The sequence below is a fragment of the Arvicanthis niloticus genome, chromosome 26, assembly GCF_011762505.2.
Source record: "Arvicanthis niloticus isolate mArvNil1 chromosome 26, mArvNil1.pat.X, whole genome shotgun sequence".
NCBI lineage: Eukaryota > Metazoa > Chordata > Mammalia > Rodentia > Muridae > Arvicanthis > Arvicanthis niloticus.
In genome coordinates, this window is record NC_133434.1 from 32,394,591 (window position 1) to 32,421,395 (window position 26,805).

Genomic DNA, 26,805 nt, shown 5'->3' on the forward strand with positions numbered 1-26,805 from the left:
CAAATCTTGTGTCAGTTCAGTAAATAGAATCCAGTCAACCCTCACTGAACACCTATTGTGTGCCAGGCTATGGCTGAGAGGGAGGGCTTGTTGGGTACTGAGTTGTTCTGTTCCCCTAGTTCTTCATCCAAGTTTTCAACATGTTTTTGCTCTTTTTTCTTTCTTTCTTTCTTTCTTTCTTTCTTTCTTTCTTTCTTTCTTTCTTTCTTCTTCTTCTTCTTCTTCTTCTTCTTCTTCTTCTTCTTCTTCTTCTTCTTCTTCTTCTTCTTCTTCTTCTCTCTCTCTCTCTCTCTCTCTCTCTCTCTCTCTCTCTCTCTCTCTCTCTCTCTCAGGCTCTGTTGAGGAGAAAAAATCGAGGAAATTTCCCCATGAGGACATTCTTGAGGAAACTGAAAGGTGGTGCATGCAGTTCTAGGAGCTTTGGTAACTTGGCAGGTACGGGGGTGACACGGAGGAAGCACAAGCCACCCCCTACACCCCCTCCCCCACAAAGTTCTTCCCAGGAATTCGACCCTTGAGCTGAATCTTAACAGAGAAGTGAGAGTCCAGGGAAGGGAGGAATCTGCTTCCTAGGAGGGAAAGAAGATAGACAGAAGGAACCGCTGAGGAGCAGACCTGGGGGAGAGCACATTTCTGTCAAAGTGGCTCTGTTAATGCCATTGGGAAGACCCGTATGAAGCGGGACAGAGGAAGACTGAATCAGGAGACAGGAAGCCATGGCTGGAGGCTTGGAATTTAGAGCCGGTGGTGGTGGAGCACACCTTTAATCCCAGCACTTGGGAGGCAGAGGCAAAGAGGATCTGGTGAGGCCAGCCTTGGCTGCTACAACCAGGGCTGTTACACAGAGAAACCCTGTCTTGGAAAACACAACACAACAAAAAGCAGCTTGGAATTTATCCTATGGCCGAAGGGGCCTGTGTGGTTGGAGGGGAAGTTAGGTCCTATCTGCCCTCCTAAGAGACCCCACTAAACTCCCAAAAGTCGATGGTGGGTTTGAGGAAGCCACAAGCCTGGTGCTCAATTAGGAGGTCTTTCTAGGATTTGAGCTGAGGGAGACCGACAACAGGGATGTGGAGGAAGGGGTGCTCCTGGTGAAATCTCTTGGGGGCTTCCTGAGAGACTCTGAACTTTGAGAACTAGGGGGAGGCAGACTCCTCCTCCCTGCTTCTGGTTTACAGCTTGTTAGGCTGAGTAAAATGGTTGTGTGCATCTGAGTGGTGACGAGCAGAAGTTTGAAACAGACAGGATCAGAAGGAAAATAGATTTCTGTTCATACAAGGCTTGACAGTGCTGGGCTTATGGTGGCTTAGCCTCAGAGAAGATGAGCTATTAAGCAGGTTAGCTGGGCAGAAGTAGTAACATGAGCAGCATCAAGACCAGGCTGGCCACCTAGAAGACTCCAGGACTGAGATGGGGAAGGAACATTCAACAGAACTCAGGGAGTAGAGTTGTGTGTCTTACATGGAGAGGCTTGACACAGTGGCGTCAAAGGCTACTCATGAGAGAAGGAAAGCAGAGTGTTCGTTGGCCTTCACACTTAGGAAGCCATTGGTGGCTGGCAGGGACAGTTTTCTGTGTGTGTAGGTGGCTGAGTGGGAGTGACAGGAGCCAAATTGTTGGGCATTTAGGACTGTATGGCTGGTGAGGAAGACATTCCAAAGGCCAGGTAGACAGGAAGTGGAACTCCTGAACTGTAGAGGGAGGGAGGGAGGGAGGGAGGGAGGGAGGGCTGGAGACTTGGAGCTGGCTGGAATTTTAAGGCGGCCTAAGGGGTTCTGGATTCAGGACATTAATAGTATCGAAGGTATCAATGGTTTCAAGTTGGCCTCTGTGTCCTCCGAGGTTATAGTCCCAGGGTCTTCTACAACTACCGGGGAGTTCCTCCTCTGCTGACTTTTGAGGGGACTTAGCTGCCTGGACTGGGGACAGGTTCACCTGAGGAGGTGACTCCAGAGATCCCAGCAATCCCTTGGCTTAATCGTGTGGTAAAATGCACACAGTAACTCATGTCCCATTTTATCTAGAGTCTGTGGCACTAGGTACATTGGAGTCCCAGCCCTGCTTCTGCAGAAGCTGTGAAGCGGGGGTGGGGGGGCTGGAGGGGTGGGGGTAGGGAGCCAGCAGCAAGCATGGAGTAAGCCCAACAGAGTGAAATGAGGGTCTGTCTTAAGCTTGAAACCGTGTCCTCTCAACCACAGGGGCAGCGATGCACTTGAGAAGAGTGTTGGGACCCCAGTGAGGTTCCCGGCTAATACTTACTACTGAGTTTGGGGCTCATTAGGAGGTTCCATGCTTAGAAAGGGGGAGGTGATATTCCTTCTGTCTTATGTGTGGCTCGAGCTATGCCTAGGAACTGTTTATAGCTGAACTACACAGGAGGGCACCCAGGACAGAGGATGGGGGAGGGGCGAGTGTACAAATGCTGGCCAGGGAAGAGCCTAGGGAAGAGCAGGCTCAGGGAAGGAGTTTCTGACTGGAAATCTTAAAGCATCTGCCATGGCGCGGAGGGGACAGAGGGATGTGGGTGTGTTCAGACTTGCTTCCTTGAGTATTGGGGATTGACACCCCCCACTTCCCTGGATACATGCCCAAATGTTCCATCCCCCAGCCTCTGCTTTGGCTCACCCTAACACCTTTTCTCTTCCTTGGTAGTCTTCCCTAATCCTTTCATCTACAGGAAGCATTTATTATTATTATTATTATTATTATTATTATTATTATTATTGCCCTTAAAGAAATACTTCCCATGATGTTCACTTGTGTGCTTGCTGTGTGACCCCGAGCAAGTCACTTAGCCTCTCTGAGTGAGAATAAGGAAGCCATAAACATTTTTGTATCTTTCTTGAATTGGCTATCATGGAGTGGAGGTATGGGGAGAGTACTTTCTACTTTTTTACTGTCTCTCAGACTCGGAAGAAGATGGGATGACAGCAGTACCCGCTCTGTAGGTTAATGCCTGGGTCCCCTAGGTGCTCATAGATGGTTGCTGCTATCAGCTCTCATCAATGTCTTCATGTCTGTAAATGTATTTCTATTGCAGGCTATAGACTCCACGTGGTGATGTCTGTGTGTGTCCTCTCATCTCGCACAGGGGCCAGTGTAGTGGACTGTGACAGTAAGTGACTCTCACCTCTCCTGCCTGATTCCCATCATTTCACTTCTGACAGCCTCTTCCTTTGGGAAATGTCTCTTGATTGTCACATAGTCATGGTGGGTTGTCAGTTAAAGGACCAGCTCCTTCATCCATCCCTGCTCTACTGCCATCAGGTGGACATGTGGCTCAGATGCCATCAACCGTAGGACCTTATCCTCCAGTCACAGTGATGGGGGGTTGGGGGAGGGAGGGGAAAGTACCAGTCAGACTTCATCCATGGGGTGGATGTGTTAGTGATGGGAGGAAGAAGGCTTCTCCCTTTTTGGATGCAGGTGGGATGGTGTGGGCATCTTTCCTACCCCATGTAGGAAGGCAAGCAGAGCAAGAGACGGGGTACAGAGAGGATGCTGGCAGCATCAAATTCCAGCTGTGGTCCTTGTAACCTTGGCTCCTGCCTCTCTTCTTTCATTCCTGCAAGCTGCAACATCTTACCCTCCTATTATCCATTCCTCATAGTGGATTGTCCAGTGTTCTTGACGTCAAAGGGCTAGAAACAGAGATGCCTATGGCCATGAACAGAAGCACCGTGTCAGGTCACCTTGGGTCTGGGTCCAGGTATCCCATTTGCTAGCTAGCAGTGTGAGTTTCTTTGTCTACAAAATGAGGGATGGGGAGATGGCTCAGTCAGTGTACTGATTGTCATAAGGGCCTGAAAGCCAGGCATGGAGGCTAGTGTCTGTCAACCCGATGCTGGGGTGGTCGAGATAGACTTACTGGGCAGCCAACCTAATTTAATCGGTGATTGCCAGGCCAGTGAGACACCCTGTCTCTGAGGTGGTGGGTGGCATTCCAAATGCCCACCTTTCACTGACCACATGACCAAGTAGCAGTTCCTGAGGCCCACTTCCCTCTCTGTCAATAGTTCGTGATAACTGACTTGAGGACTAAGTGAAACGGTCCATTATAGTACTCAGAACAGCACTTAGGCATTCAAGTAAATATCAGTTGTGTCAGGATTGGGATCTGGGGAATTTTTCTGAAATCAATGCTTGGAATGAATGGATCACACCAAAATTAATGGAAAATATCTCCTGGTCAAGGGTCTAGAGAGTCACCTCCGAGACTTCAGAAAAAGCCACTTCAGATGGACAGGGTCCCATCTAGCCCTCTTTGGCTAGACAACAATGAGGTTCATCTCAGGAAAGCCAAATCCAAGGCACTCCCACCATTTGTCTGCCCTTCATTAATATCACCAACAAGTGTCCCCAGAGTCCCCACTCACTGCCCTTGCTCTGCACCCCCACTTGCTCCTTAACCCCTCTGACCTATCTGTACCACTGAATCATTGGATTCAGCCCTGCCCAGCAGAACCTGTTCTTGCTGGGACCAGTGGGTGCTTTTCTTCCCCATCTAAGGTGATGGTGGGCTGGGCGGTGGTGGCGCATGCCTTTAATCCCAGCACTTGGGAGGCAGAGGCAGGCGGATTTCTGAGTTCGAGGCCAGCCTGGTCTACAGAGTGAGTTCCAGGACAGCCAAGGCTGACAGAGAAACCCTGTCTCGAAAAAAACAAAAACAAAAACAAAAACAAAAACAAAAAAAAACAAAAAAACAAAAAAACAAAAAGAAAGAAAGAAAGAAAGAAAGAAAAAAAGGTGATGGTGGTGTGCTTCCTGAGCCTGGGGACTCTGCTTGCTCCCTGAGCCCTGTCTTCTGTGGAAAGGGCATGGCTCTGCTTTTCTGATCACCATTTTGTCTTTCTGACTGCTGTCTCCACAGTGCCCAAAGATCAGTGGTTTCCAGATTCTCACTGAATTCTCTTCTTGTGACACCTTTCTGAGGCCTGGAACATCTATGCCCTCCCCAAGCCCTTGACTAATTATGTTCTTTGTTCTTTGCTTAGAGACAAGGTCTCTCTATTTAACCCTGACTGTCCTAGAGCTCTGTATGTAGAACATAAAACTCACAGAGATCCTCCTGCCTCTGCCTCTCAAGTGCTGGGATTAAAAGCATATGCCACCAATCCTGGACTTTGACTGCATTTTCAATCTCTCAACAAGGCTGTCTCTACCCACTGGACATTTCCATGGTGATGACTTGCAGCTACTTTCAACCCAGTGTGCCCAAGTCTGAACCCATTATCTTTCTCCCAGATGTTGCCGGTTTTTGTCTTACCATCTCAGGAACGGCTGCCCCTCCATGAGCACCGCAAACTTAAGATGTTTCTAGTCTTCAATTCCTCATACGTATGGAGACATCCAGTCTTCTTACTTCCCTTGGCATTGGAGACTGCTCTCTTCTGTCTGTGGATGGCAGACCAACTCTTATGTCCATCAGCCCCTGCATGGGCCTCCTACTGGAGCTTTCCACTCTCAGACTTAACCTGAGGAGCCTCCCTGTTTGAGAGCCTCCCTGTTGAGAGCTCCAACCCCCATGCCAGAGTCAGCTTGCTTTTTTTCATAGTTATTTTCCTTTACTTTTCCCTTCCTCTCCCAAGAGTCTCATATATTCCAGGCCATCCTGAATCTCCCCATGTAGCCAACAATGACTTTAAATATTTGTTCCTTCTGCTTCTGCTCCCATAGTCCTGGGATTATAGGTGTGTGCCACTATGCATGGTTTCTGCAATATAGCGGGTTGGACCCAGGGCTTCATGCATGCTAGCTAGGTCAGCAGTCTACAGCCTGATCTACATCCTCCTGGTGTCATCTTTCTGGCCTGCCCATTTACAATTACCCCAGACTCTCCTGTTCACACAAGGTAAGTTTATCTCCTTAGTGTAGCATTAACGTCCTTTCAGGAGTTTGATTTTTTTTAAGATAAGAACTCACTGTGTACCCCAACTGGCCTGGAACTTACTATGTGGATGAGGCTGACCTTGAACTCACAGAGATCTGCCTGCTTCTGCCTCCTGTGAGCTGAGATTTAAGGCATGAGCTCCTGTGCCCCTCAGGAGCTTCCTAGAGCTCCAGTCTTGTTTCCCTCAATCACCCTTGGCTCTATGCTCCTGAGGATGGAGCTACTTGTGGTCTCTCCCCGTTCACTGGCTGAAATACTCACCTCCTCTTCTCCATCTGCCAGGCCCTCCTGAAACCTTCTTCCTGTGTGTGCTACCAGAAGCCCTCGTCCAACATAGTGCAGTGCTTGTCATATACCGGCAAGGCAAATCCACTTTTTCCACAAGAATAAGCTGCTGAGAGCAGGTACTGGGCTGTGCCCCCCATGTCCCCCGAAGGCCAGCAGAGTTAGCCTATGCATTGAACAATTTGCCCCACGAGCCAAGGCCTCCGGTTCAGTCTTCAGTTGAACATTCTGTTACTGTGGGTCAAAGTCTTCAATTGAACATTCTGTTGCTCTGAGTCAAATCTTTGTTAGAAAAAAAAATCCAAAATTTTCCTGGAAATGTGGCTTTAGCTTCTGGTTTATAAAAAATTACAGAGAAAGTACCTAGGAATTCAGTTTCTAAGTATATATTGGTGACCTGATACGTTCTTGTTTTTCTTTCTTTTTCTTTTCTTTCCTTCCTACCTTTCTTTCCTTTCTTTCCTTCCTTCCTTTCTTTCTTTCTTTCTTTCTTTCTTTCTTTCTTTCTTTCTTTCTTTCTTCCTTGAGACAGGGTACTGTGTAGCCTAGAACTTGATATATAGACCAGACTGGCCTCAGCCTCACAGAGATCTGCCTGCTTCTGCCTCCTGAGTGCTGAGGTTAAAGGTATGAGCCACCTGCTCTTTGTTCATCAAATAGACTAGCATTACTCTGGAGGCCCATTGCTAGTCTACGTAATAAACAAAAAACAGGGGGGGGGGGACACATCTTTGACCCCAGAGAGGGAAATGCAAGGTTTGGGTATTATGGTTGCCACTACCCATGCAGTTAGTAGTCATTTGGACCTTGCCAGTAAGTGTTCAACCCTAGCTTTGCTTCCTGCTTTTATGAATAGGTCAGCCAGGTTCTGCCACTTTCTACGAAATACCCAGGTTAGCTGTAGTGATCTCAACTTCGTTTTTAAGTCACCCCTTGGCATTCGTACCCAAGCCTCAGATGCTCCTGGAGGACTTTTCCTCAGAGTCCTCGGTCCTGTTAGATTCTTGTTTGGCTGAATTTTGTGGTATGAGGAACTGGGAAGCCTATGCTTTCCATTTTCTTCATTGTGTATTTCACAACAACTTTCTGTTAAGTGTGACAACATTTTGACGTTTGGCTTTAATGTGTCTAAATATAAATATCTAGAGACAACCTTTGTCATCTAATATATCTGAGAGACAAATTGCTCAATTGATCTGAGTTGACTATTGTCAGTTTCAAGGTATTTTGTAAATATTGAATGAATTGCTAACCTATTTGTTTGTTTTAAATCTTTATAAAACAATGTGATTTTTTAAAGATGAACTAAAATGGAAAAAAAAAGCCTTAAGGCAGGAGCATGGTACATAGCTCAGGGGAGCCCCTCTTCCCTGTCCTGTATAGCTCAGGATAACTCCTCTTTCCTGTCCTGTATAGCTCAGGGTAACCCCTCTTTCCTGTCCTGTATAGCTCAGGGTAACCCCTCTTTCCTGTCCTGTATAGCTCAGGGGAGCCCCTCTTCCCTGTCCTGTAACTCAGACCCTATCCCAGAGGAGTCCTGCATGCTGAGCCCATGTCACTATGCCTCAGCTTCCCCTTCTGAGAATGGAATGTTCAAATACTTCAGGAAGACAGTGGGACACAACCACACACACCATCCCATCAGTCTGCCAGTAGCACAGGGGAGCTGGATAGTTATCATCCATGCTTCTCTCAGCCCTGCTTTATTTCCTGTCTCTTCTGTCGCTTAAATCTCCTTGGTCTCTCGGTCTCTTGGCCCACCTCTTTCCATCTGCATTTGAACCTGCTCTCCAGGCTCTCCCACCTCTGAGCTGAGGCCCCGCCTCTCCCCAGGCGCTTAGCTTGTACAGTCAGACTTCTCTGGGAGTCACTGCATTTCTGCCCCTACTATATTCACTCTTTCTTCTGAGGTCCCCATTCAACCCCCACCACTAGCCTGAAAACCCTTCAGAGCTAAGGTCACCTTGACCTCCAAGATGCTCCACCTACGGGACACATTTGAGCCCACATCTGACTTTTCTTTCTGCTGCATTTGGACAATCAGCCTCACAGCCCGTGTCATGCATCTCCTCTCCCGCTGCTGGAGGGCACCTAGGCCTGCTGGGTTTCTGCTGGCTCAAGGCTCACAGCTAATTGGCTCTCTCCTGGCTCATCTTTGAACTCCAGGGTTATTTAGGGCTCAGCTCCGCATCTTTCTGTCTTCACCGTATTCTTTCCCCATCTGAACTTTCTTCCCTGGTGATAGCAGATTCTATCAATGTGGCCCCTTATAAATCCAGATCTCCAGCCTGGACTCTCCCCAGCTTCACGTGGTTCAGTTATTGTAATGAAGCTCACTGCTTTCCCTGTTGAACTGACAGGTACTGACTGATGAAGTTCAGGATGGTTAAGCATCTTGCTTGAGGTCACACAGCTTATCTGTAGCAGGCTTCATTTCAAATACCTTTAGTTTTGGTGCCTCTCTTACCATATATACATGTGTCTCTATAAATTGTAATTACACCTTATTGTACCTGGCTTTTCAATGATGCCTCTTCTCTGCTAAGCCATAATCTGTCAAGGCTAGGACCATTCTGTCTTATTCATTCTCAGGCTCCCAATTGTGAGCTCAGTCACCATTGGATGAGAATGGAGGACTCTGAGTGTGTGTTGATTGACTTTTGGTTAACAAGGCCACCAGCTTCTTTTCCAAATCTGATTTCCTAACAAGAACAATAGAATTCCTTAGCTCGGTTATGTATTGTGTCTCCTTTTAATTTTCATTCCACCGTAAATCTTTGGAAGAATTATACTAATAACAAACAAGCTGGGGGGGGGGGGGCATGGCACACACCTTTAATCCCAGCACTTGGGAGTCAGAGGCAGGTGGCTTTCTGAGCCGAAGGTTAGCCTGGTCTACAGAGCAAGTTCCAGGGCAGCCAGAGCTACCCAGAAAAATCCTGTCTTAAAAAGAATAAGAAGGCCGGGCAGTGGTGGCGCATGCCTTTGATCCCAGCACTTGGGAGGCAGAGGCAGGTGGATTTCTGAGTTCGAGGCCAGCCTGGTCTACAGAGTGAGTTCCAGGACAGCCAAGGCTATACAAAGAAACCCTGTCTCGAAAAAAAAAAATGAATAAGAAGAAAGAAGAGGAGGAGGGAGAGGAGAAGGAAGAGAAAGAAGTAAAGAAAAAAGAAAGAATATTGTCACTGGTAGGAGCACATAAATTTAAAAAAAAAAAAAAAACACAGAGGCTAGAAATGATTGCAGCAAAGATGTTAGCTCTGCCAACATGGTCTCTGCCCCTACCCAGTTCTGCCTTTTGCTCCTTTGGTCACTTGCTCTTGTCACTCTCCCACTATGGTTGGCCTTGACCTGGTAGGAGAACCCTCCCTGCTACTCTTTAGGAAGCCTCCTTGAGGTAGCTGGAGATGGACCACAGTTGCTAGAGTGCTTTCCTGGTGTGGAAGGAGCTGGAGGTTCCATCTCCAGCACAGTATAAACTGAGTGTGAGGGTACACACCAGTAATCCCAGCACCAGAGCGGTAGAGGCTAGAGAGTTAGAAATGCAAGATAGTCTTTTGTTGCATAGTAAGTTTTAGGCTAACTTGGGCTACATAACAATGTCTCAACACAAAAAGAAGACGTCCCACTCACACCGAAGTTGTGTATTCTTGGAAATGCTTCCATGGAATCCCACATCCTAGCAGTGATGGAGAAACAAAGCCCTAGTGAGAGTTCAAATCATAACTGAGGTCTGCATTACTGGTGCTGGCCAAGCCTGACTTTGCACTTTCCCAGAGAGCCCTGCTACCTGGTCATTTATACCCTCTGGCTGAGAAGGGGAAGAGCAGGGGCTCCAGGCTGGCCTGATGGGGAATAGAGGCTTCGGTGGATGAATTGAGAGGGGGGAAGGTGTGAGACTAAGATGAACTCTGAGAGGAAGGGCAGGAGCCGCTGCACGGAACAGCAGGTTCTTGTCAAGCACACAATTTAATTCGGAGGCTGTAGTCCTTGTGCCTGGGAGATTTTCTAGCTTGCAATAGTGTCATTTACAGATGGATTTGCAGCGGTGAATTACGAGTTTGTAAGCAACAGCTTCTCTGACGCCTAGAAGAAGAAGAAAAAAAAAAGCTTATCCCTCTGCAAATTATAAATTCATAACTAACAGTGTTATCCAACTGGATGTAAAACAAATTCATTACTGACTACATTATTCCATTGAGCAGCAAGTGAATGAACCAGGCAGCGTTTGTGGGGTGGGGGATGTGACAGGAGATGAGAACCAAACAGCTCTCTCCTATATAAAGAATAGTCCTTTCCTATTTCTGTATCCTTTTGGGTCTCAAGGTAATCCGGAGTGGAGGTTCTGGGGTGATGACTGGTCCCAATATCTCATCAGTGACCATCACTATGACCTTCACACCTCGTTTCTATGGTGATAATCCAACCACTTCTCCGTTAGCTTACAATTCCCTGGTGGGAACTCACATATAGAAATCCCAAGTGGTTAAGACCTCTCAAAGAGGCATTGTTTCTAGATTCATCCATTCTGAGAGGCACGGGGGCCGCTATACCAAGAAAAGAGGTCAGTAACTGGGTCTATGATTAAGCATCAGAGCAAGGACATTCTCTGTGTCTTTCTAGAACATTCCTCCCAGAAATCAGGCTTCAGGGTACTGAGACACCTATCTGGTTGCTTCCGGGTGGTGGGAACAAAGTGAGTGCAGCAGCAGACTTCAGGATCTAGGGGGGAGGGGAAGCCATGCTTCATAACCCAGATTATGTATTCTGATGTTGTGATCAAGGTCGAGTTTGTAGGCCCTGGATTTTACTTCTTGTGCTATGCTCATTTTAGAAAACAAGAAAATGCAAGTAAGTAAAACTAATATATCAATATTATAAATATATAAAAGTAACATATCTGTAAAAATATATATCTAAATTACCCCTAATCTTCTCCATTGGAAAGAGTCAGCTTTAGAGTGGATTAAACCTGAAACTCTACTTGTGCCTCGTATCCCACAGGAGAATCATTTGTTCAGGACCTTGGGGCTGGGGATTCGTTTAATTGGTAGAGTTGCTTGCCTGGCATCCACGCAGTCCAGAGCCTGATGGTACAAGCTTGTGACCTCAGCACTCTGCAGATGAAGGCGGCAGAATCAGAAGTTGAAGATTGTTCTCAGCTACAGGCAGAGGCAGGTAGCTATACCCTGTCTCTAAAGAAGAAAGAAAAAAAAAAAAACAGCATTTGATAGCCTTAAAATTTTATATGGGAGGAAGAGACAGTCATACTCAGCTACATAATCAACTTTTTTTTTTTTTTTTTTTTTTTTTTGAGACAGAGTCTCACTATGTAGCCTAGGCTGACCCTGATGGAGCTTGCTATTTAGATCAGGCTGGTTTTGAACTCACAGAGCTCTGCCTGCCTCTGCCTCTCGAGTGGCCAGCCACAGTCATCTTTTAAGGAAAAGCAGGTATCCCGTGGTTGGAAACTTCCCTATACTCCTCCAGCCTTTCTGTTTTTGGACATCTGTCTCCATCTTGGTTTCTCCTCTTCTCTCTTCTCTGATACTGTTGCCTCTCTCTGCCACCTTCCTGAAGAAAAAAAGCCAAGTTCCCTCTTGTCTTGTGCTAAGAGTTCTGATATTGGCATATATCTAAACAATTGACCTAAGAATCATTATTCCCCTGAAGAGTTCCCTGTTGAAGCAGAAATTTCAGTGCCAGCTATTAAGATAAAATATTTTAACCATGTTGTGTGACTGCATCTGTATTTTTAGGAATAGATATTCTACACAGGAAACATACCTTTATTCACTAGTACTATAGAGTCAGCACTAGAGAAAACACTGTACGTTTTCTGTTTTAATGGCTGCATATTAATCCATATGGTTTCTTTAAACTTTTGTTGCTATGCATTTAGGCTGTTTCCAATTATTGCTATTATAACACCCACACATCATCTTTGCACATTTATCTAATTATTTCCTCAGGGTAGGTTCTTAGAAGTACAGTTTCTGAGAATGCACTTTCCAGAGGATTTGCCATATTGTTATTTTTCAAGAAGTCCGTGGCAACTTACGCCCTTATCAGCAGCTTCTGTCATCTGCACCATAGTCGTGTCTCTGAGGATTTAGGAATGAGCACTTGTGAGCATTGTGGTGGAACGGTAAGTGGTAAGAGACTCCGGTAAGGATGCAGGGTCTCAGGAAGCAGAAGTGGGAGCCCCAAGACCCAGCTGCTGTCTTCCCAGGCTAGCTTCTGCTCTCCTAGTTTTTCATCCAAATTTTCAATATGTTTTTTGTTTGTGTTCTTCCTTCCTTCCTTCCTTTTCTTTTTTTCTTTCCCTCTAGGATTTATGTATATTAGTGCTCTGTCTGCATGTACATCTACACACCAGAAGAGGGCATCATAGATGATTGTAAACCACCAACCATATGGTTGCTGGGAATTGAACTTGGGACCCTTAGAAGAGCAGGCAGTGCGCTTAACCGTGTAGGAGGAGCTAAGGTGGGAGGAGTAAGGAGAGGAAGAGGAGGAGTAAAGGAGAGGAAGAGGAGGAGAAGGAAGAGGAGGAGCTAAGAGAGAGATGGAGAAAGAGAGAGGAAACATGGAGGCTGATGTTTGCTTGTCTGTAGCAGTCAAAGGTAGTTGGTATATCTAGGTTGGGTATTGGGTTACACTTCTGATTGTAAGGGTATCTTGTTATTGATCATTACTAAATATATAAGCCTTTGGATAATCTAAACATTAGAGTCTCATCTGTACTGAGCTCATGTGGTTGGTGGGATGGTCTGGGCATTGCCCAGCCTTTCAGAGACAGCTTCTAAGATTGGCAGAGCCATCTCCCATGCTGGCATTTCGTGGGTGGCAGGGCTGGTGTTTCTAGCTGGCTGTTTCTAGCTCTGGTGCCCACATGGCCTCCGGCCACTGAACATGGTGGCTGAGCTAGCCAGAGACACTGCAGCTTAGCCAGTTGGCTTAACCGGAGGCTGCTTTTTTAAAATAATTACTACAACATAACCACTGAGATATCTTTCTACCTCTCCAGTCTAGATTCTTGCATGGTGTCCATGAGAGGGTTGACATTGGACTGACCAACTTTATGAAGAAAGATCATTTCCTTCATATATTGGGGGTAAGGATGAATGAGACATATCGTGGTGGTGACCTTCATGTTGTGACATTCACACAGGGGAGAGTGGTGGTAACTACAGGGCAGATGGGAACAGGTAACTAAGGTAGAAATCACAAGGAGAATGTCATTGATAGCAATGGTGGTGGTATTGACCATGATCACGGTCATGGAGGTTGAGTGTTGACACAGTGATAACGGTAGATGTGGCATTGCTGAAGAAGATGAGGTGGTGGTCCCTATGCGATGGCAGTTGTGATGGTGTAGCCACATTGTTGGTGGTGGCAAACTATGGAGATATTGAGATTGTTAATGACAGTGGTGGCAACAGAGATGGAAGTGTTGCTACAACAGTAGGCTGTTGGCTGTAGTGTGGGATACAGTAGAAACTACCATGCCTGGTCACCATGGCACCGAGAAAGGAGTTGGGAGATGGAACACAGCAGTGTTTGGGAGATTTCCTGAGGGTAGTGTTAGAATGCTGTAGAAGTGTAAAAGTGGCTATGAACCAGGCCTCATGCATGGTCCAGACTCTGGCTCCCTTTCTTCTCCCCTGCTTCTGCCTCTCAGCTGTTCCCTGAGTCTCTTCACTTAATAGCATTGCCTGGGAAGAGCCCTTTTTCTGAATCCCCAGGTACAGCATAAAGCCTGCTGTGCGTCTGCACAGAGCTGTAGGACTCTCTCCTCCGGCAAGGACGTCTGGAAAACTTCAGGATTTGGAAGGCGTGTGTTTGAGTGGCCAACATCCTGGGCTTCAAGGGGTTAACCCTGTGCCTGGAGATAGAGCTTAGGTTCCCCTCTCAGGCTGCCCCCTGCTCCCATGCAGAAGCTGCTGGAGCCAAGTAGGGGTTCATTTTGGGTTGGGGAGAGACTTCCCTATTCATTTTAATGGTGCTAGTGACCTCATAAGGTTTCCATGGTGACAAGACCAAGAATCCAGGGGGACTTGGTGAAACAGGTCAAATAACCACCTTCAGAACGTTTATCCTAGACACTGGGGTTGGGGAGGACTCTGTAGTCATGAGAGAAGGGTAGGGCTGAGAGCATGCTAGGCTAGAGCACCAAGAAGGGCCCACAGAAGGGTCCTGTGCCCACCTTTGTCCCTGTGCCCATCTGACCCTCTCAGCAGGCGGTCTGCGGTAGAGTCTTGGAGCTGTGGGTGGCTCTCCTAGGGAGAGCTGACTGCCACAGGACACCTACAGAGGGCAGTTCCCAAGAGGAAGAAGCATGAGTGGCTGGTTCTTAGATGAGAAGACAAGGCTAGCAGGAAACAGAAAGGGTGTGAAAGACAAGGGGGTTGGCCTGTAGTAGGGTTGGGAATGGCTACCCAAAGCTGGGTTTTCTGAAGAACAGCTTGGGAACATGAGTGATGGAATCCCTGTGACCAGGTTTGATCCAGATGTGCACACTGCCTATACCCCGAGGTTGCGAGTTAACTGGTACATGATATACATCATCCTGGTAGATGTGGTATATCCCTCTCTTCTTTCCCTCCACCTTCTCTACACCACTCAGTGGCCAAGGCCTCCTGAAGGGTTCTGAAGCCCTCTACTGTCCCTCAGTAATTTCTGGCTTTCAGGCTGAAGTGCCTGAGGCTGTGGGTAAGGGATCGAAAATCCAGGATTAGTCGGCTTGCGAGAGGAATCGTGAGCTCATGTCAGGCCACACTCTGCACACTGTGAGTGAGTTAAAGTCTACCAACTTTACTTCTAAAGTCGGCACTAGGAGTTAGACAGCTGCACCTTTGCAGCCCTGATGGCAGGAGAAGCACTTGCCCAATCAGGGCCCTCTGCCAAGAGCCTGGAGGCCGAGAGTGGGGAGTGAGTGTCTGTCATCCGGGACAAATCCTCTTGGTGGGAAAGTCTGCTTCAATGAATCCAGGGAGCAAGTCCTGGATTCGTGGTTGACCCATGAATGTTGCAAGCCACTCTTAGCTGGAACTTCACTTACTGGGGGTCTGAGCCATATTGGGGATGACAGGTCCTCATGACAGTCTATAGTCTAGAGCCCCTCGTGGGCATGATTCAGTGACTGCTGCCCATGTCTCCAGGCCTGAACTCTTGTTTGCCAGAGCTGTTAGGAACCAGGTCTGGGTCTTCTTCCCTCAGGGCAGCTCCAGGCCAGGCTGGGAAGATGGTCCCTGATACCCGCCTCCTTCCCATCGGCAAGCCTTCCTTTGCTCCTTTCTTTTCTTTCTTTTTCGGTTTTAGACAAAGTCGTATATAGCCAAGGCTGACCTCCAATTCATAATATAGCCGAGGGTGACCCTGAATTTCTGGTCTCCCTGCCTCTAATCTCTGAGCAGTGGAGTTACCGGTTTGTGTCACCATGCCTGATGTGTGTCCACATGTTTATGTGTGCCCCAACATGGGAAGGTCAGAGGGACAGTCTTTGGTGGTGTTCCTAAACAGAACTCACCAAGTAGGTGAAGTCAACTGACCAATGAGGCCCGGGGGTCTATCTGTTCCCCTCTGCCGGGATTACAAGCACATGGGCCACCACAGCGCTCTCTCTCTCTCTCTCTCTCTCTCTCTCTCTCTCTCTCTCTCTCTCTCTTTCTCTCTCTATCTCTATCTCTGAGCTATTCCCCAGCCCCCACCCCTGAGCTGTACCCCAACCCCACCTCTGAGCTACACCCCAGCCCCCACCCCTGAGCTGTACCCTAACCCCACCTCTGAGCTATACCCCAGCCCCTACCCCTGAGCTGTACCCCAACCCCACCTCTGAGCTACACCCCAGCCCCCACCCCTGAGCTGTACCCCAACCCCACCTCTGAGCTACACCCCAGCTCCCACCCCTGAGCTGTACCCCAGCCTCCAAGAGCTTATTCTTGAGCCTCAAATACCCTTTAGTCATGTCTACATTGGTTCTGGAACTTTGTGTTTTCTTTGTCTTAACATTTTCCAACTGGGTTTTGCTAGTATATCATTTTTGACACTGGCCATCTTCCTGACCTCTTCTCTACTCTGTGATTAGTTCTTCAGTTGATTCTCTTGAGTTTTCTGAATAAACAATCCTATCATGTACAAATAATGATAGCAATTTCTCTTTCTTTTCAAATGCTACACTTCTTTTTCTCTTTTAATGCAATAATGTATTGGCTTAAACTTCCAGAACAATATAACATAATTATGGTAATAGCAGGCTTCCTTGTCCCACTGTGACTTAAATATGAAGGCCCCCCGATAGTGTTTTATTACTAAGAGTGATGCTGGTGCTGGCTGTAGATGTATTTTTTTTTTTTATTGTGTCAAGGAAAATTGTATTTGTATTTTACTGAGTTTTAGCAGAGTGGATGGCCAGTTCTATTAAACTCATGTATGGTGTCGGTTAAGATGATCACGTAATCTTTCCCTTTCTGGTAATCGATGTGATTAATTACATAGACCTGCTTCCTGATATGTCTTTCTTATCATTTCTGACACCAATGTTTGTGGAATGGAGAGGAGACTGGTTGGTCCAGGGTCGGGGTAGGGAATTCACATGGCATCTGTCTCGTGCCTGACTCCCCAGGGCTACACTGTTCTCTGGTTCCAGAGTGGAATCTCAGGCAAGCCCACTGAAATGCCCAAGGGGTTCAACTGGGGGCTCAGGAGAGCTGGATAGGAGAGCTAGTCCCAGAGTGATCTTTCTAGAGACCCATCAAACCAGACAATTTCCTTCAGTGGTTCTTTGCTGCATTTAACAGAAGACACAAGCTCTTGGCACATTGCCCAGCCCCTTTACAACCAGCCTTTTTACCCATATCCCTCTTCTCACCCCCAACTTGTACCCCTTAACTGTTCAGAACTCCTGGCAGGAGGCAAATCCAAGCTTCCTCCTAGAGGCTTTGACCCTCTTACAGAGGACCTTCCCTGTCAGAATACCCTCCCTCTCTCTCTCCTTCCTTCCTCCCCAGGGAGGACTCAGTGTCACTAGAAGGAGCCCCCCCCCCAACCTAGATGTTGTCAAGCCCTGTACCACAAGCTTCTTGCTTACCTGGGCAGGGAGACCCCTGTATTTCAGGAACCCCAGGGTGCCGAGGATCAGCCTGACCCTCACAGCCCCAGCTCTGAGCTCAGTGTCATCTCTAGGACAAATGCTCAACCAGCCCCAAGTGGAACACATTGCTTCCAATAGTGGGCACACCCCCTTGCGTTCCCTCCACAGGACAGAGACTGGCCATGCTCACTGCCTCAGCTCCAGCAACAGAGGATCCTGGGAGGCCTGAAACCCTGGCACGCAGCTGCAGCTCCCTGGAGCCTCCTCATAAACAGCGACTGAGCACAGCATCAGGCCCCAGGGGAAACTGTTCCCCCAAAGCTGCTGCCATTGGAGATGCAGGAAGAAGGGACAAGTGGGCCCAGGAGGAACCAGATGATTCTGGATCATATCAGGAGGAGCAAGAGGGGGTATAATGGCTGTGTCTGAGTCTTTAGGTTTGCAGTGCGTTATATAGGCTGCTGCCTGATCCACTCCGTTTCCCTTCTTCACATCTGAACATCCAGTCCCAGGCTGGGGCCCTGCCACCTCCTTCCAGGGTTCTCTCACCCCAACAGTCACTTTTCTGTCTTTGCCATCACTCAGTAGCTAGCTGGAGCATGTTCAGTTCTTGGGGGAAAGCCGATGTCTAGTGGAGGGCTGTTTGGTGGCTAAACATGGAGTGGGTAGGTACAACTCAGGTCAGCACCCTGATGGCTCCAAGGGCATCATCATCTTTGGTTGTAGGTTTTAGACAGACCTTACTACAGATTCTACCTCATCTCTTCATTAGCTGTGTGATGTTAGGCTGTGTGATTTTTGTTTTTCTTTTCATGTCCTCTATAGAACAAAATATCCATCCACCTCTAGACTTGGAAGGGTTTCATGAAGTGATCTCGTGACAGTAAAGCACTTAGCAGAGGGCCTGCCCGACACATAGTAGGAGCTCAGTTAACTTAGTTATTGTTCTACAACAGGTCAATGGAGGCTGGTTTTCTCACACATCTTCCATTGCCACAAAAGAAACTGAGGCCTACAGAAGGGTAGGAGATGACAACGCTGTGTCCTCCACCAGCCAGGCCCTAAGTCTGGCTGATGGACTGGAAGTCAAAGCATTGGACTTAAGGCCCCTGTTAGGTAGGACCTTGAGTCTTTGGCTTCATCGTGTGCACACCCAAGCCATGACTAATTTATCTAATAAACCTTTACATTGTGTCCAGCAAGTGTCAGGCACAGTTACACGCCCTTCATATATAAGAACTTTATATAATCAATAGCACTCAGTACATATTTTAACCTTTCTTCCAAACTCCCTGGGAAGGTGCAACCATTTAGTCCATCTTATGGATGAGAGACAAGAGCAGTTCAGTGGCTTCCCAAGGTCACACGGTGAGTGAGTGGGAGGGCCTCCATGATGGGTAAGGACCTCAGTGATGATATCCCCACCCTTGGATAGAGATCAGGCTCTGTGATGCGATCATACAGAATGTCAAGGCCTTCTAATTTGGGGGTCACAAAAAACATTTTTGGGTGTGCTTGGCAGCCTATTTTCAGAGTAGAGTGGGAATATGGGCTTCATTTTTTTTTTTTTTTTTTTTTTTTTTTTTTTTTTTTTTTTTGGTAAGAGGCTTGTGTGGCTCAGGCTGCCCTCAGACTTACTGTATGGCTGAGGATGGCCTCAAACTTCTGATCCTCTTGTATCCACCACATCCTGAGTGCTGGGATGACAGGGCATGACTCACTGTCCTGGTTCGTGTGATGCTGTGAATCAAACCCAAGCGTCAGTGTGATAAGAAAAACACTACGGAGCTACATTTCCGTCCCTGCTTCGCCCTACAAATGCCAATCACGGAGGCCACGTCTCAGGCCATCACAAGTGTTTCCCTGGAGAGAGGACTGTGGGAACTTGGAACAGAAGAGCTCTCTTTATTATTCAAAATAACTGCACTATTTAATTTACTATTAATAACGGCTCTCCAGTCAACCTTCTCTTAAGAAGTGAGAACCGGAGAGATGCCCCTCTCGCCCTGCGCCTCCTCCCTTCTTTTCACAGAGTACTGTGGACTCAGTCACGAGAGCATGAGCTGTTTGGGGGGTTGGTGTGGGCGAGACAGAGGCCCAGATGATACAGCCCGCCCAGCTACCCTCCTCCTGCCGAGCTTGCTTTGCCGTTCCTTCCTGGTTGTGAGGAGAGTATGGGTGTCTTGTAGTCTGAGCAATAAGGTCAAGGACTGGTCTGGAGGTGACACTGACGCGGAAGCTGATAGAAGGCTGTTGTCAGCCATCTTTCCCCCCCCCCCCCCCAAACCCAGAAGGTGATATGCACGCAAGGGGCTAGGCGTCTTTTGGGAAAGCACGCTCTAACCCGGATCTACTGAAGGCCCTGTGTAAGAAGGAACGTGTCCAGAGAGGAATAGAGCCTTTGAGGAGAACGGACTCCAAGCCAGACAAATACTTGGCCAAAGAGTCAGAAGACTCACAGGGACCAAGAAGAATGCTATCTGAGAGGGATACCTGTCCATGTCCCCTACAGCTCCACTCGGGGCCTTATTGTCCGGGTATTGAGAACATGTAGAGCTCCCAAGCGGCAAAGCACAGTTGCTGCCACCATAGGGCAGTGTTGGGGCAGTCACTGTGTCTGGATGGACATCTTGAGGGTGAAGCAGAGATTCTTCTGCAGGGCTGAACTTGCCCCTTACATATTTATTTAAGGTGGCACCCCAGCTCTCAGTACTTATTGAGCTTGCCTCAGTTTTCCATATCCCAGCTCCAGTGTGATCTTGGCTATGCCAGGTGACATACTGGTTGACCTATAGGAAGATGAAGATCCGGTATTCTCTCTTCTGACTTGCCTGGCTGTACAGAGCTAGAGGACAATAACTGTCCCCAGGGTGAGTTGCTGTTAGCATTCTCCCTCATGTCTCATGTCCTCTCCTCCCTGGGATGTAGCCAAGCATCCTCATTTTCTCTGTTTTGGACCCTTCCTTGCCCTGGCCATCTGTAGAGTGGGTGAATCCTAGACACCCTTAGGAGGGGGTTGAAGAGTGTGCTGTCACACTATGCCGTGGGCTGGTTTCAGTCTGCTTGATATAACAGTAGCTTTTTTTTGCCAAGCCAGAGCCAGGTTTTATATACCTGCACACACACACACACACACACACACACACACACACACACGCGCACACACACTCCTAACTATACATGCTACCAAACAGGAAGCTCATTGTGAGGCCTCACTCTTTATTCAAGGAGCAGTCTCGGGTGCCTGAATGGATGCCTGAAGACTCAGTCTTTGCAATTAACACACTGCTGCAGTATTATTAGCCTCTGATAGGCAGGTCTGCCTTCGCCAGAGACTATAAATATGTGGGGCCAGTGACTCAGCAAATCTGTTGCTATTTTTCTTGCAGGTCCGTGTGGATCCGTGTCTGTGTACACCATGGCCCCATCTCCCTGCAGCTCCCATGGCTAGTAACCATGGAAACACAGCCATCCCCAATACCATACTCTGCTGACAAACACTGGGAGTCCCCCCAGCCCCCTCCCCACCTCAGGAAAGTAGCATGGTTCTCACCAGTTCCCAGTAAGCAAGGGCTGGTGGGGATGAAGAAGGTGGACATTTGTTCTAGGGTTTTGAAGGCCCAGGCCAGGCCTCTAAGTCCTTCCTCTGTCAGGCTATGGTCAAGGCCTGGTCACTTGCCTGAGGTGAGTGCTCCGTGCCCTAGTGGAGTTGAGGGTGGCAGGGTAGTTCACAAACGCTGTGGACAGCGTGACAGGGGAACTGGGGATCTGGTGTAGCAGTGGTGGTAGGGATTGTGGTTAATCAGTGTGGGGTAAACACTTGGGGTCCTGTTTCTCTGTTGAGAGAAGCTATAGAAGAGAGTATGGGCTTCTAATCCTTCCTCTCTTTCCTCACTCCATCCCTCCTTCCATCCCTCCATCCCTCTATCCCTCTATTCCTTCCAAAAATGTTCTCACTCACACTTACTTGTGTTTGTGGCCCTGTGTTGGGTGTGGCTCCGAAGGATAAATCAGTTAAATCAGTTGGGTCCTTTGCCTTTGAGACTTGCTGGCTCGGAGACAAGAGAGTTCCTTGAATGATGCTCAGGAGTCCTGGAGGTCAAGGCAGAATAGAGCAGTGGGAATAAGAAGTGACTTCCTAGGGGTCTGAAGTGAATGCTGTATGGCTGAAGAACATGGGGTCCACCAGGGTCCACTCTGTTAGGAAGTGCAGTGTTGAATACGGGTGTGAGTGGGTAAGAGATACCTGAAGTTCTAATTCTACCTCGACTCAGGGACAGCCCTCGAGGAAGCTGCCTGTTTACTGACTTTCAATGGGGACAGTGAGATGCTACCTACCTGATTGGTCTGGGTAAGAATCAAGACAACTTCTGCTTCCAAAGACATGAACATTATTGTATTAAGAAGATCCCAGGACTGTCTATATATCCTCCAGTTTCTTCCCTTCAGAGCCAAAAAGAGAGCTGGACTAGATGGTATGTCGAGGCTTCCTCTGTCCTCCGTTTCTTCATGTTCAAAATAGGAAGAAGCAGCTTCTAACAGACGGGAAGGTGCAGGTAGTTGGATTCACTCTGTGAGTTGTTGGGACCAACTTGCTTTTCCCTGCTTTATGGAAAGCAGGGGCCAGACCAAAGCTGCTGTCTCTAAGGACACCATCCTTTTCCCTGGAGCTTCCCCAGTGGCTGAAGAGCCCCCAAAGCCAGCAGCCACAACTATGCTGGCCTTCCTCTTTCTACTCTTCTGCCTCAACAGGAGAGAAAAAACATGAGCTCAGAGATGTGAGGACCATCTCGTCTCCAGGCCACTTAAACCCTAGTTCCCAGCTTCCCTGTGTGTCTGAGGATCTGGTACACTGAGTATCTTTTTATCAGCTCATAAAGGAGTCTCACATCAAGCCAGGACTTCTCAACCTATGGATCATCACCAACAGAAAACACAGGCATTTACGTGATGACTCACAGCAGTAGAAAAATTACAGTAATGAAGTAGCAACAAAATAATTTTATGGCTGTGGGTCACCGCAACACGAGGAACTGTAGTAAAGGCTCACAGCATCAGGAAGGTTGAGAACCACTGCACCAAGCTGATGCTGAGTGTATTGTTATTTCCAGATAGGAAATCAGAGACCCGGTGAGCTTAGGATCTGGTCCAAGGTTGCACAGATACAGGGCCGGGGCCAGGACTTCAGACCATCAAGTGACCTTCATGCCACTCTGCAGCACCCTGGCTCGCTGATGGACTTCTACAGATGGTGAGCTGGGGGGGGGGGGGATAGACACAGTATACATACAGTTGGAAAGACGGCTCAGTCAGAAAAGTGATGGCTGCATGTGCACGGGGACCTGCATTTGGAACCCCAGAATCCATATAAAAACCAGACAGAACAGCCTATCTCTGTTCAATCCCAATACTGGCTAGCCAAAGACAGATGATCACTAGGGGTTTCTGCCTAGCAAGCCCAGCCTAATCAGTAAGCTTCAGGTTCGGTGAGAGGCTCTGTCTCAATAAACAAGGTGAAGAGTGATTGAGGAAGCTACTTGACACTGACCTCTGGCTTCTGCATGAATTACACAGTCACACATGCAGAGATAAGTAGGACGTATGTGACTGTGAACTGAAAGCAGGTTGTAGGATCAGACCTGCAGGAGGAGTACTGGTATTCAGAACCGCTTCAAGATGAAGCCTGAACCACCGGAGTGAGTCAGGATACAGGATTTGAATAGGCTGTTTCTCTACTTCAGAGAGGAAAGTGGGGTGGGTTTGGGGAATCTGTCAATCATGAATATTTTTTAAATGAACGTGTTTTAGAATCGGCTAAGTACCTATTACAGAAGGCTGTATCTGTGGCCCACTTATACAGAGAGAGCACCATACACAGGAGATGGATTGCAGTCTCCATGAATACCAGGTGTGGAAGGCAGTGCTCTTCAGAGGAGAAAATTCTTCAGACGGATGTGATTGTTATGGGCCAGGCCACTCCAAGTTCTTCCTAGGACCTTCAGTGATCCACAGAGCGGCTTCATTGCCTATCTTAAAGATGGGGACTCTTACATCTAAAGACAGCCTGGATCATAAGGTCAAGCATTCCATGGGGGTGGTTTGGTTGGTTCAGGTAGGTGCCTAAGGAGCAAATGCAGAGAACCTTGAGCTTTGTCTTCAGACACAGTCAGTCTCAGGTTCTCAGAACTTTGCAAAATTTCATGGGTGTAGCTACTTTGAAGGGCCTTAATAAGGGTCTAGTGGGATCCAGTTTGCCAGGCTGCCCCTGGGAATTGGGGGCTCTATCAAAGTATCAAAGTTCACTTTCTTCTTCCTCTTCTTTGTCCTAGGGATGCCAGTCTAGACGTCCAGTTCAGTGAGACAGAGGCTTCAGCCTGAATCCTATCGTGACCATGTAGAACAACCACCACATATGGAACACATAGCAGTCATGTTAAATGCCACGCACACGAGGCCCTTGATGCTACCCTGCCAACCTATTATTTTCCCTACTGTGCAGATGTGTGAAGTGCAGATTAAAGTTTTGCTGGCTTCACAAAATGACTTAGAAAGATGTCCCCCTTTTTTCTAGAATACAAAAGATTTAAACATAAATTAATTCCTTTCTTCCTTTCCTTCTCTGCCTCTTCCTCCACCTCCTTTTTGTAAATTAAAGTTGACCAGATAAAGCCTCTAGGACTGAATTATTCTCTGTGAAAAGACTCGATTAACTCAATCTGAAGCCGGTTGTAGTGCCACATATCTTGGTAATCCCAGTGCTCTGGAGGCAGAAGCAGGGGATTCTCTGAGTTTCAGGGCAGGCAGGTCTACTGAGCAAGTTCCAGGACATTCAGGGCTACACAGAGAAACCCTGTCTCAAAAAAACACCATCACCAATAATATTAATATTAATATTAATAATTCAATCTGTTACAAGTTTGGGGGTAATAACTGTTTTCTATTTCTTCTTTCTGATTGGTAAATTTCCTTCTCTCAAGAAGGTGAGGACAGCTCCTACCTGGATTTGTGCATTTGATTAATTCAATCTGAAGCCGGTTGTGGTGCCACATACCTTTAATCCCAGTGCTCTTATACAACTCTGTGTGTTGTAACAGAACAACCACTCTGCCTGGAACACAGTAGGTCTCCTCACACTGATAGTACCACTTGTCTCTCTCTCTCTGTTGGAGCCAAAGAGAACCAGAATGCAAGGCAGGACTCCCCCACTGGTTATAGATTAGGAGTTTGTGTCCCTACAAAATTCATATTTTAAAATGTTTATCCTGGGGCTGGAGAGATGGCTTGGTGATTAAGAGTCAAACTCCTCTTCCAGAGGGACCCAAGCTCTATTTGTGGGCCCTTCGTTACGTGGCTCACGCTGTCTGAACTTCCAGTTCCAGGAGACTCTGTGCTCTCATCTGGCCTCTAGAAGAACACATGCCCACATGTGCAAACCCATAAGCAGTCATACATATACATATGATTAAAAATAAAAATTTAAAAATTGCTAGCCCCTAATGTGATGTGTCAGAAGATGGGGCCTTTGGTAGGTGATTGAGTCTTAGCATCTCCACACATGGGCCTTAATGAATGTAATCAACATCTACTTAAAAAGAAATCCCAGAGTTGGCAAGATGACTCAGTGGGTAAAGGTACTTGTCATAGAGCCTGATGACACAGAGCCATTCCTCCTGGGTTCCACATGGTGGAAAGTGAGAATCAACTCCTTCCCGCCAGTTGTCTTCTGACCATTACATGTGCTGAATCATGCCTGTGTTCAAGGGTAGGCCTTTGCATGTCAATTACACCTTTACTGACACACTCAGAGGTGCGTCTCCTAAGTGACTTCACATCTAATTGACAGTGGAGATTAACCATCACCAGGAGCTTATGGCCAGATACAACCAGAGGAGTGTCCTCTGCCCTTGCCTCCTCCTCAGTGCCCAGCTCCCATATCTCAGTCCTGCAGGAGATCTCCGTGAACCCCATGATCACTTCTACAAATGCCAAGCCTGGGCTACATGGAGCCTTCTTCAACCCCATCTAGATGTGAGCCACTGGCCAGCCACGAGTGAGGAGACAGAGTGTAAGGGTGAGAGCCTGCTTAGTTTCTTGCCTCTAGGCTCACATCCTTCCCCCTGCTCTGCAAATCTGAATATTGTGAGGCATGTGGCTGGAGAACTCATCCCTAAAATCAGCTTTTTGGGGAGTGTTTCTAGAGAATCACGAGGAAAGATTGTAGGCCCATCACTCTACCTCAAATTGGGAAGTCTAAGAAATCTTTCACATACTCCAGAGCAAGGCTTGTAGACCTGTATTGACATGCTAATATGGCAGTTCCTGCAAAACCATCAGTAAACCAGGTCCTAATCTTCTGTCCATAGTCAACTGATCATGGGGGACATCCCCATAAGGCTATGGGTGCATGCTTGGTAGTAGACAGCATTGTATAAGGAGAAACCATAGGCATTTGGACAACTTCTTCATATAACTTGCTGTGCCTCCAAGACCAGCTCAGGCCTGATGGCTTATACACCACTTCCATTTGGTAATAGACTGTTGCTGTGCACATCCTACTTTATGACTTGCGGGGGGGGGGGGGGGCAGGGGTGGGGTCCTGATAACATCCAGCTCATGACTGGCAGTTCAGGTCACATGGTAACTTGGTGTTCTATTGTCAAACGTTCAGTTTCCGCTAAGGCCCAATAGCAGGCCAAGAGCCGTTTGTCAAAGAGAGAATAGTGTCTGCACTTGATGGTAGAGCTTTGTTCTAAAATCCCAAAGGTCTGCTCTGTGAGTCACCTACAGGGGCCTGCCAGAGGCCCCAAACAACATCTCTATCTGCCACTGACACCTCAGGTACCATCAGGTCTGCTGGATCACACAGTCCAAGTGGTGGAGCAGCCTGCACAACAGCTTGGATCTATTGAAGAGTCCTTTCCTGTTCCAGGCCCCACACAAAGCTAGAGGCTTTCTAAGTCACTTGGAAAATGGGCTTGAGTAACACGCCTGAGTGAGGAATGTGCTGTCTCCAGAATCCAAATAGACCCACTAAACATTGTGCTTCTTTCTTGGTGGTGGGAGAAGCTAGGTGCAATGATTTTTCTTTCACCTTAGAAGGAATATCTCTGCATGCTCCATGCCACTGGATTCCTTATTGGAACAGATGTGTCTTTGGGTTTTGGTTGGATTTATTTCCCACCCTCTGATATGCATGTGTTCCTAATGAGTCCAAAGTGGTTGATACCTCTTATTCATTTGGTCCAATCAGCATAATGTCATCAATGTCAATATAGTCAATATAGTCACTAACTATATTGACTATATCATGTCAACATAGTGCACCAATGTGAGATTTTGTGGAAGAGACAGACAATCCCTTCTAATTAAGTTATGATGCAGGGCAGAAGAGTTAATATATCCTTGAGGCAAAACTGTAAAGGTATACTTGCCAACTGAAAGCAAATTGCTTTTGGTGGTCCTTATAGATAGTTACTGAGAAGAAGGCATTTGCTAGATCAGTAGCTTCATACCAGGTACCAACTTCTGTCCTAGC

At 47.5% G+C, this 26,805-nt stretch overlaps 1 long non-coding RNA gene across 2 annotated transcripts; it reads left to right on the forward strand.

Annotated features, from left to right (window-relative positions):
• Positions 1-337: 337 nt before the first annotated feature.
• LOC143439320 (uncharacterized) lies at positions 338-23,933 on the forward strand. 2 transcript variants are annotated; one of them, XR_013107615.1, is made up of 8 exons: positions 338-435; positions 3,041-3,115; positions 6,173-6,294; positions 12,148-12,323; positions 13,206-13,292; positions 20,660-22,521; positions 23,131-23,346; positions 23,600-23,933. It is a non-coding gene; the product is annotated as an uncharacterized LOC143439320 (long non-coding RNA). The 2 variants fall into 2 exon arrangements; XR_013107614.1 differs by lacking the exon at positions 6,173-6,294 and having other exon boundaries at positions 23,131-23,933.
• Positions 23,934-26,805: the final 2,872 nt, after the last annotated feature.